The following is an 8,516-nucleotide window of genomic DNA, read 5'->3' as shown; positions in this document are numbered from 1 at the left end:
AGTCTCACTCTGTTGCCCAGCCTGGAGTACAGTGGCATGATCTCGGCTCACTGCAATCTCTACTTCCCAGGTTCTTGCAATTCTCCTGCCTCAGTCTCCTGAGTAGCTGGGACTGCATGCGCATGCCATCATGCCTGGCTAATTTTTTGTATTTTAGTAGAGACAGGGTTTTACCGTGTTGCCCAGCCTGGTCTCAAACTCCTGAGCTCAGGCAATCTGCCTGCCTCGACCTCCCAAAGTGCTGGGATTGCAGGCGTGAGCCACCACACTCAGCCAAGGCAGTCTCTTTAACTAATAAATGGTAAGGGGAAAACTCAATATTTGAAAGCAGAAGAAAAAAACTAGGCCATAAGCAAAACTTCAAATTGGATTAAAGACTTTAATGGAGGACCCAAAAGTGTAAAACCACTAGAAGAAAACACTGAGAAATTCCTCTGGACATTGGTCTGGGCTGGGCTGAGATTCTGGGTAAGATCTCAAAAGCACAGACAACAAAAGCAAAAATACACAAATGGAGCCAAAACAAGTTAAAAAGTCTCTGCACAGCAAAGAAACAATCAGCAGAGTGAAGAGATGACCTACAGAGTGGGAAAAAATATTTGCAAACCATCCATTCCATGAGAAATTAATATTCAGAACAAGTAAGAAACTCCAGTCAACAGCAAAACCAAATCATCTCATTGGAAATGGGCAACGGACCTGAATAGACATTTCTCAAAGGATGAGGTACGAATGGCTGACAGGTGTTTGATTACGCCCCCGCTCCCTCACTTAGATGTCGGCCACCAATGGGGTAGCCAAGCTGCCCAGGCTTCTGCCTGGCAGGCAGCAATTCAGGAGTTCCCACAACACACCCCTCATCCACCTCAGGTCCCCCAGAATGACTCAGATCTCAGAAAAGCACTCTATGTACATGCATAGGTTTATTTTGTATTAAAGGATACAGCTCTGGAAAAGTCACATGGAAGAGAGGCATAAGGCAAGGTGGGTGGGGGTTGGGGCTGTCAGAGAGGATAACAACTGTTTACACAGCACTTCCCTCCTACGGGCTGTGAGAAGAAATCTGACATGATTTCAAGTCCACAAGAGCATGAGCATGGCTTATATGCAAATACTGTGCCACTTTACATCAGGGACTTGAGCGTTCTCAGACGCTGGCATCTGTGGGGTTCTGAAACCAAGCCCCTGCAGATAAGGAGAGATGCCTGTAAAGCCTCGGCTTAGAAATCTGTTTTCAAATTGCTCACCGAGAGGACTGAGGGCATAATACGGCTGACATGCTTTTATATGAGGACCACGTTCTTAACTATTGGTAAGGAAAATGAAGAGTTCTTTCTTTTCAGCAGTTATTCCCAAAGTAGTACTTTTAAATGAAACATGGGCAAGTATTTAAGGACAATCTGTGGAGATCCTGTGATATCCACAGTACACTGCGGCAACACTGCTGTCTGTGACTGAAAATCACAAAAGCCATGTGTGGAAAGAGCTATCAGCCCAGTTAGATGTGGCCTTGCATGTCTGGAAATCCACTGGATCCCAAACAAGTAACAGCCACTCAGTACCTAGAGATAAACCCCCATAGCAAACAGCAATTCATCATGGAAATAGATGCATCTAAAATCAGGTGAAAACGAAGCCTCAAAACAAATAACTCAAATAAAAGTACCAAGAAACAAAGACAATCTAACTAAAATAAACTGGAAAAAACTAAAAGTTAATCATCATAAAATATAATAGTGATAAATATAAGTAAAGGAAATAAGTCAGAGAGGAAACAATGGAAAAAAACAAAATTATCTAAAGGATCCTGAAAATGAATATGCACTTAAAGTGAACCATCTTGCATTTCGGCAATACGGCGGCAGCTGTCCCTTTGCAAGACAGGGCGTCCACTGAGGAGCAATATTCAGCTGCAGGATCCAAAGAGAGAAGGAGAAGGAAGAGAGTGAGGAGGCTCCTGTTAGAGAAGGGGAGAAGCACAGCGCCAGGAAATACCAGGAAACAGGTGTCACAATTGTGAGCATTGCACAGAAATGCCAACGAGAAACTCTATGAGGTTGGAAAAGGTTTTCTAAATTATAATGCTCATCAAAAATTCATGAAAACAAAATCCATGTGAAAAGTCATCAACAGGAAAATACTGATGCCAATTCCCATATGAAGACGCCGTAATGGACTAGAGGAACAAGCACAGGGTGGACTCACGAGGAGACAGGAGAGCACCCCTGTCGGTGTAACTCACTGGACTGTGGGCTTTTCTTTTCTTTTTGAGATGGAGTTTCGCTTTTGTTGCCCAGGCTGGAATGCAGTGGCGCAATCTCGGCTCACCGCAACCTACACCTCCCAGGTTCACGTGATTCTCCTGCCTCTTGAGTAGCTGGGATTACAGGTATGCGCCACCACATCCAGCTAATTTTCTATTTTTAGTAGAGATGGGGTTTCTCCATGTTGGTCAGGCTGGTCTCGGACTCCCGACCTCAGGTGATCTGCCCGCCTCGGCCTCCTAAAGCGCTAGGATTACAGGCATGAGCGCACTGGCCTGAGCTAGGACTGTGGACTTTTCAACAATGAGGCTGAAGGCATTAAGAAAATAAGTCTGAGAAGTTTTGAAAAGAAATATATTTCAGCATAAAAAATTGTTAACCTCTCGTTTTCTAATTAAGAACAAATTAATATCTTAAGAATAGCTTTTAAACCAAAATTTTAGTTTTATATTAGTGTATATTTAATATTATAGCTAATTTTAATAAGATCTTATAAACAAATCTATACCAATCAGTTTTGATTGGGATTAAAAATTATGAGGTTATATGGCATGGTGACTCATGCCTGTAATCCTAGCACTTTAGGAGATCGAGGTGGGCAGATCCTGAGGTCAGGAGTTCAAGACCAGTCTGGTCAACATGGCAAAATTCTTACAAGAGTTTCATACTAAAAGTTTCATAAGCCTTTTATAACCTCATAATTTTTTCTATTTTATAACATTTATATTCATTTAGTTGTGTTTATCCTTTAAAATTTTCTTGAAAACAATCCCCCAAACCTTTAAATTAGGCCATATTCTGTTCCAAATCATGAAATGACTTGTTTTTGTTTTTAGAAATCTCTATTTAATCTGCTCTAATATTTGGTTTCAGATTTGGATGTCTCAATTCAGAAGACTTTGGCCTGTAATCCCCTCTCATGGGCTGTCTCATACTGCACTTGGCATCAAGATTCTCCCTATCTGATAATGGCAGGATTGTTGTGTTCCTTCTGGATTTATTCTTTGGAAAAGTGTGCATAAAATTGGCCTGGGAAACAGAACATAGAGGGAAATATTTAAGACAAAAATCTTGAGAGAAAAATCAGGAATACAAATTGAGTCATAAAACTCTAAAATGTGTAGATCTGTAGACAAACTAGAGTTGGGAAAATAAAAAAATCAGAAAGACATTTTATACACAAGTGGCCCATCTGAAGAAACTGCGGTGAGAAGATGGAAATGAGCATACCTTCAAGGCAGGAGCAAAGGCTGCCTCCCGTCTTCACCAGTAGTCTCCTGGCCAGTACAGTGTGAAATGGCAGTTCAGAGAGTGGCGGCTGGAATGGAAGGTGAGGCCCACATCATGAGAGGAGATTGGGTGCGTGCAGGGTGGTGTGGCCATAGACTAGGGCTCCATCTTCAGATGACCTCAGTGACAGGTCACCGTAGAATGTTCAAATAAACTCGTGCCACACTGTGGGGTCCAGCTGCTTCTATCTAGACCAATTTCTTTTGTTTGCAAATTCTACCTGCTTTTTAAAAGACAGCATTTCTCCTGAGGAAAATGCTCTCTGCCATGCAGTCTGTCCCTGAAGCTGTCATCTATGGGTGCCATCTGGAACCAGTTCCAAGTTGGTAATGGGCTCTCACATACATCTGCCCACCAAGAAATTCTGTGGCTCATCTATAATGTCCGTGGTGAGATTTGCATATCTTAATTCAAATGAAATAGAAATCAAAAGAAATAAAATTCCCATCTCAGACAAAGAAGACTTTACTGAGTGACCAGCCTTAATTCGTTGCCAGGAATTTTCAAGGGTCAAGTCCTTCCAGTTGACTGGGAAATCTAGTAAACACAGAGTCACTGTCAGCCATGGGAGCTGCTGAAGGCCCTCTGGCAGCCCTGGGTGCTGAGGACACAGGGCTGGTGTACGGAGAAGGTAGGGTAAGAGCAGGGGCTGAGCTGCTGCTGGGCCACTCTCCTTGATGGTGAAGGAATGCAAAGGACACCATCAGGAGAGCCCTGGGATACAGAGCCTCGGGTCTCTGGCTAAGCCACCCTCATCACTGTGAAGTGGGCAGTGTTCACCTAGGCAGCACACAAGTGCACGGCATGACTCCAGGACAGGGTCTCCACACAGAAAGAGGCCTGGTAAATATCCTCTTTTTTGTAAAAAGGTTACTATGTCGCTTAACTTTCCTAAATATGCCTATGCTCTTACTGCAGTTAACATCCATTTTATTGGACTTTAAAATATGGTGAACTATATACAATATTTATTATTTTAATCCTTAAATGCACACTTCAGAAGCAGACAGGTCCACAACAGCAAACACAGAGGGAGCCCACGCACTTCTCCCTGACCCTGAATCAGAAGCCACACAGGAACCTGGATTTGTGTGGGACTCAGCAGAATGCAGAGGGTGAGCAGCCTTTTCACACTCATGGTATATCTCAGCACAGGGCTGTATGCATCAGAACATCACTGGGGCCCCCAAGATGGGCTGCCCAGGGCTAAGCTCTTGGATGAGAAGGAACAAGGAGGCCATGATCCCTGCTCTCACTGACAGGCCATGGCCAGGATCCCTCCACCTATGGGTGGCAGGTCACAGACTTTGGGACTGATGATTCCAAGCCTATCTCAGAGAAATAAGCAAAGTGATGTCTTTTGGGTCACAAGGGAGATGTGCAAGGAACACCTGGCCTCTGGGGCAGCCCCTCCCTTTGCTGAGCTCACCCTGCACTGGAACTGGTTGCAACTAGCGCGATGCAGCTGCCCTGGCCAGGAGCTGTAAGGCTCCTCCAGTTAAACGGGATTCTGGGATAGATCAACCTCGGCCAACACACACCAGCCCCGTGCACACAACCCCAGCCCACATACAGAGAACGCAGCTGCTCCCAGGGACTGCAGAATGTCCTAGTTTCATGGGAACTAGGAAGACAAAGAGTGACCATCAGCACCTTGGCAGTGGTGCTCATCGATGATTCAGGGGCACTGCTTGACGTGGGTGTGGCCTCAGTGGGGAACAGACTGTCACTCAGAATTTCCCACAACAAAAACACAGTATAAGTCACCTGTGATGCATATGGTCAGATTCCCATATCTTAAATTAAAAAAAAAAGTTAAACATTTTCTCTGACCAAACCAGGTGGCCTGACCTTCAACTGTTATTGTGGGTTATTCTCATGCAAGGTGTCATATTTGAACTCTTCCACCAGGGTATACTCTGTAAGAACTAGGAGGACACAGAGTGACCATCAGCAGGTGCAAGGGAGGAGCAGGGCAGAGAGGTTTTCTAGCCCCAGGCCACCTCATCAACGTGAAATAGTCCATCTCGAACAGGACACATCACCCAGGGCAGGCTGTGTGTCCCTGCAGCCTCTCAGGGCTCCTACCTCCTAATCTGACTTGAGTTCACTTGCCCTCCCTTCCTGAGTCCTTCCAAGGCCATTTCTTCCTAGAATCCACCTGTGCTGCTGCTGTGTGTCTCAGTCATTCTAGAATATGTTATACTTGGTAAAAAGAAACTTTCTTCCAGACAGAACATTTCATTTTAGCCAAAGTACTCTACATATTCACTAATCTTTTGTTTTAAAGACAATAAAACAAAGCTTTGGAAATACTCAGTTATTATCTCATTTAAAGATAACCCCTTGTAAATCAGTACTGGAGGTTATACATTGATTTGGCCTAAAAAGATGAGACTCATGTTTCAAGGAAATGGGAGTGAGATTGTGTTCTTAGCTTAGTGGACATATGGAAATAGACTTTACTTGCACACGTTATGTCTATGTTGAGAGACTATCCCCTGACCACTGCGCCTATTCACATTCATTTCTTTTACTTGTTTTTTGCTTTTGCTGTTCAAATGATTTATTTTTAAAACCATTTGTAAATTTAAATATAATTTATTTATGTATTTTTAGTTCCAGGATACATGTGCAGGATGTGTAGGCTTGTTGCATAGGTAAACGTGTGCCATGGTGCTTTGCTGCACCTACCAACCCATCAACTAGGTGTTAAGGTGGCAAGCGTTAGCTATTTATCCGGATGTTCTCCCTCCCCTCAACCCCTGACAAGCCAGTCTGTGTTGTTGCCCTCCCTGTGTCCATGTGTTCTTATTTTTCAGCTCCCACTTATAAGTGAGCACACGCAGTGTTTGCTTTTCTGTTCCTGTGTTCATTTGCTGAGGATAATGGATATAGGCATCTAAGTTGAAAAGTCTTGTTTTAATAGACTAAATGAATGAATGAATGAAGACTTTTTTAGTCTTATTAGTTAGCAACATATTTCTTCTTATTCTGTTTTCATTACTATTGGGCTAATATTAAAATCATGCTTTGCCTCATCACTAGAGAAATGATTGCAGTAAGAGACTTAGAAATGAGGAAATTATAATTTTACTAAAGATAATACAGTATCAGGTATATTTAATAATTTACACTTCTGTGTTTGGAATTTAACATTTAGTTTAACCAACTCAAAGTAAAATTTTCTTCTTAAAGAGCTGAAGTTCTTTGGAAGTTCTGATCAGGCAAATCAGACAAGAGAAAGAAATAAATGGCCTTCAAATAGAAAGAGAGAAAGTCAAACTATCCCTGTTTGCAGATGACATAATCTTCTAAATAGAAAACCCCATAGTCTCAGCCCAAAAGCTTCTTAGGCTGATAAACAACTTTAGCAAAGTCTCAGCATACAAAATCAATATGCGAAAGTCACTAGCATTCTTATAGATGACACCCACAGCAATCAAGCCAAGAGCCAAATACAAACGAACTTTCATTTACAACTGCCAGAAAAAGGATAAAATACCTATTAATACAGCTAGCTAGGGTGGTGAAAGATCTCTACATGGAGAACTACAAACCACAGCTCAAAGAAATCAGATGACACAAACCAAATGGCAAAACATTTCTGTTCATGGATAGGAAAAACCAGTATTGTAAAAATGGCCATAGTGCTCAAAGCAGTTTATAGATTCAATGCTATTCCTATCAAACTACCAATGACATTCTTCACATAATTAGAAAAAAAACTATTTTAAAATTCATATGGAATAAAAAATGAGCCTGGATAGCCAAGGCAATTCTAAGCAAAAAGAGCAAAGCTGGAGGCATCATGCTACCCAATTTCAACCTATACTACAGGGCTACAGTAACCAAAACAGCGTAGTGCTGGTACAAAAACAGACGCATAGACCAATGGAACACAACGGAGAACCCAGAAATAAGACAGCACTCCTGCAACTGCCCAATCTTTGACAAGCTTGACAAAAACAAGCAATGGGTAAAGGATTCCCTATTCAACAAATGGTGCTGGGATAACTGGTTAGCCATATGCAGAAGCTTAAACCTAGATCCCTTCCTTACACTTTATACAAAAACTGACTCAAGATGGATTAAAGGTTTAAATGTAAAACCCAAAACTGTGAAAACACTCCAAGACAACCTAGGCAATACCATTTAGCACATAGGCACGAGCAAAGATTTTGTAATGAAGGCACCAAAAGTAATTACAACAGAAGCAAAAGTTGACAAATCGTGATCCAATTAAACTAAAGAGATTCTGCACAGCAAAGGAAACTATCATCAGAGTAAACAGACAACCTACAGAACAGAAGAAAAATTTTGAAAACTATACATCTGACAAAGGCCTAATATTTAATATATAGAAAAAAAACTTAAACAAATTTACAAGAATTAAAAAAAGCTCTATACAAAAGTGGGCAAAAAACATGAACAGGCATTTTTCAAAAGACATATATGCAACCAACAACCAAAAAAAAAATCACTTATTATTAGAGCATTGCAAATCATAACCACAATAATATACCATCTCACACAGTGAGAATAGCTGTAATTAAAAAATAGGAAATGACAGATGCTAATCAGGTTGTGGAGAAAAATGAATGCTTATACTCTGTTGGTGGGAGTGTACATTAGTTCAACCATTGTGGAAGACAGTGTGACAGTTCCTCAGAGACCTAAAGAATGAAACATCATTCAACTCAGCAATCCCATTACTGGGTATATTCCTAAGGGAATATAAATTGTTGTATCATAAAGACAGATGCATGCATATGTTCATTGCAGCACTATTCACAATAGCAAAGACATGGAATCAACCTAAATGTCCATCAGTGGTATACTGGATAAAGAAAATGTGGTACATGTAGACCATGTAATACTATGCAGTCATAAAAAAGCCAAGATCATGTTCTTTCCAGGAACATGGATGGATCTGGAGGCCATTATCCTTAGGAAACTAAC

This window comes from Cebus imitator, unplaced genomic scaffold (genome assembly GCF_001604975.1).
Source record: "Cebus imitator isolate Cc_AM_T3 unplaced genomic scaffold, Cebus_imitator-1.0 Scaffold625, whole genome shotgun sequence".
NCBI classification, from domain to species: Eukaryota; Metazoa; Chordata; class Mammalia; order Primates; family Cebidae; genus Cebus; species Cebus imitator.
The sequence above is the reverse complement of the archived record's forward strand: the minus strand, read 5'-3'. Positions refer to the sequence as shown.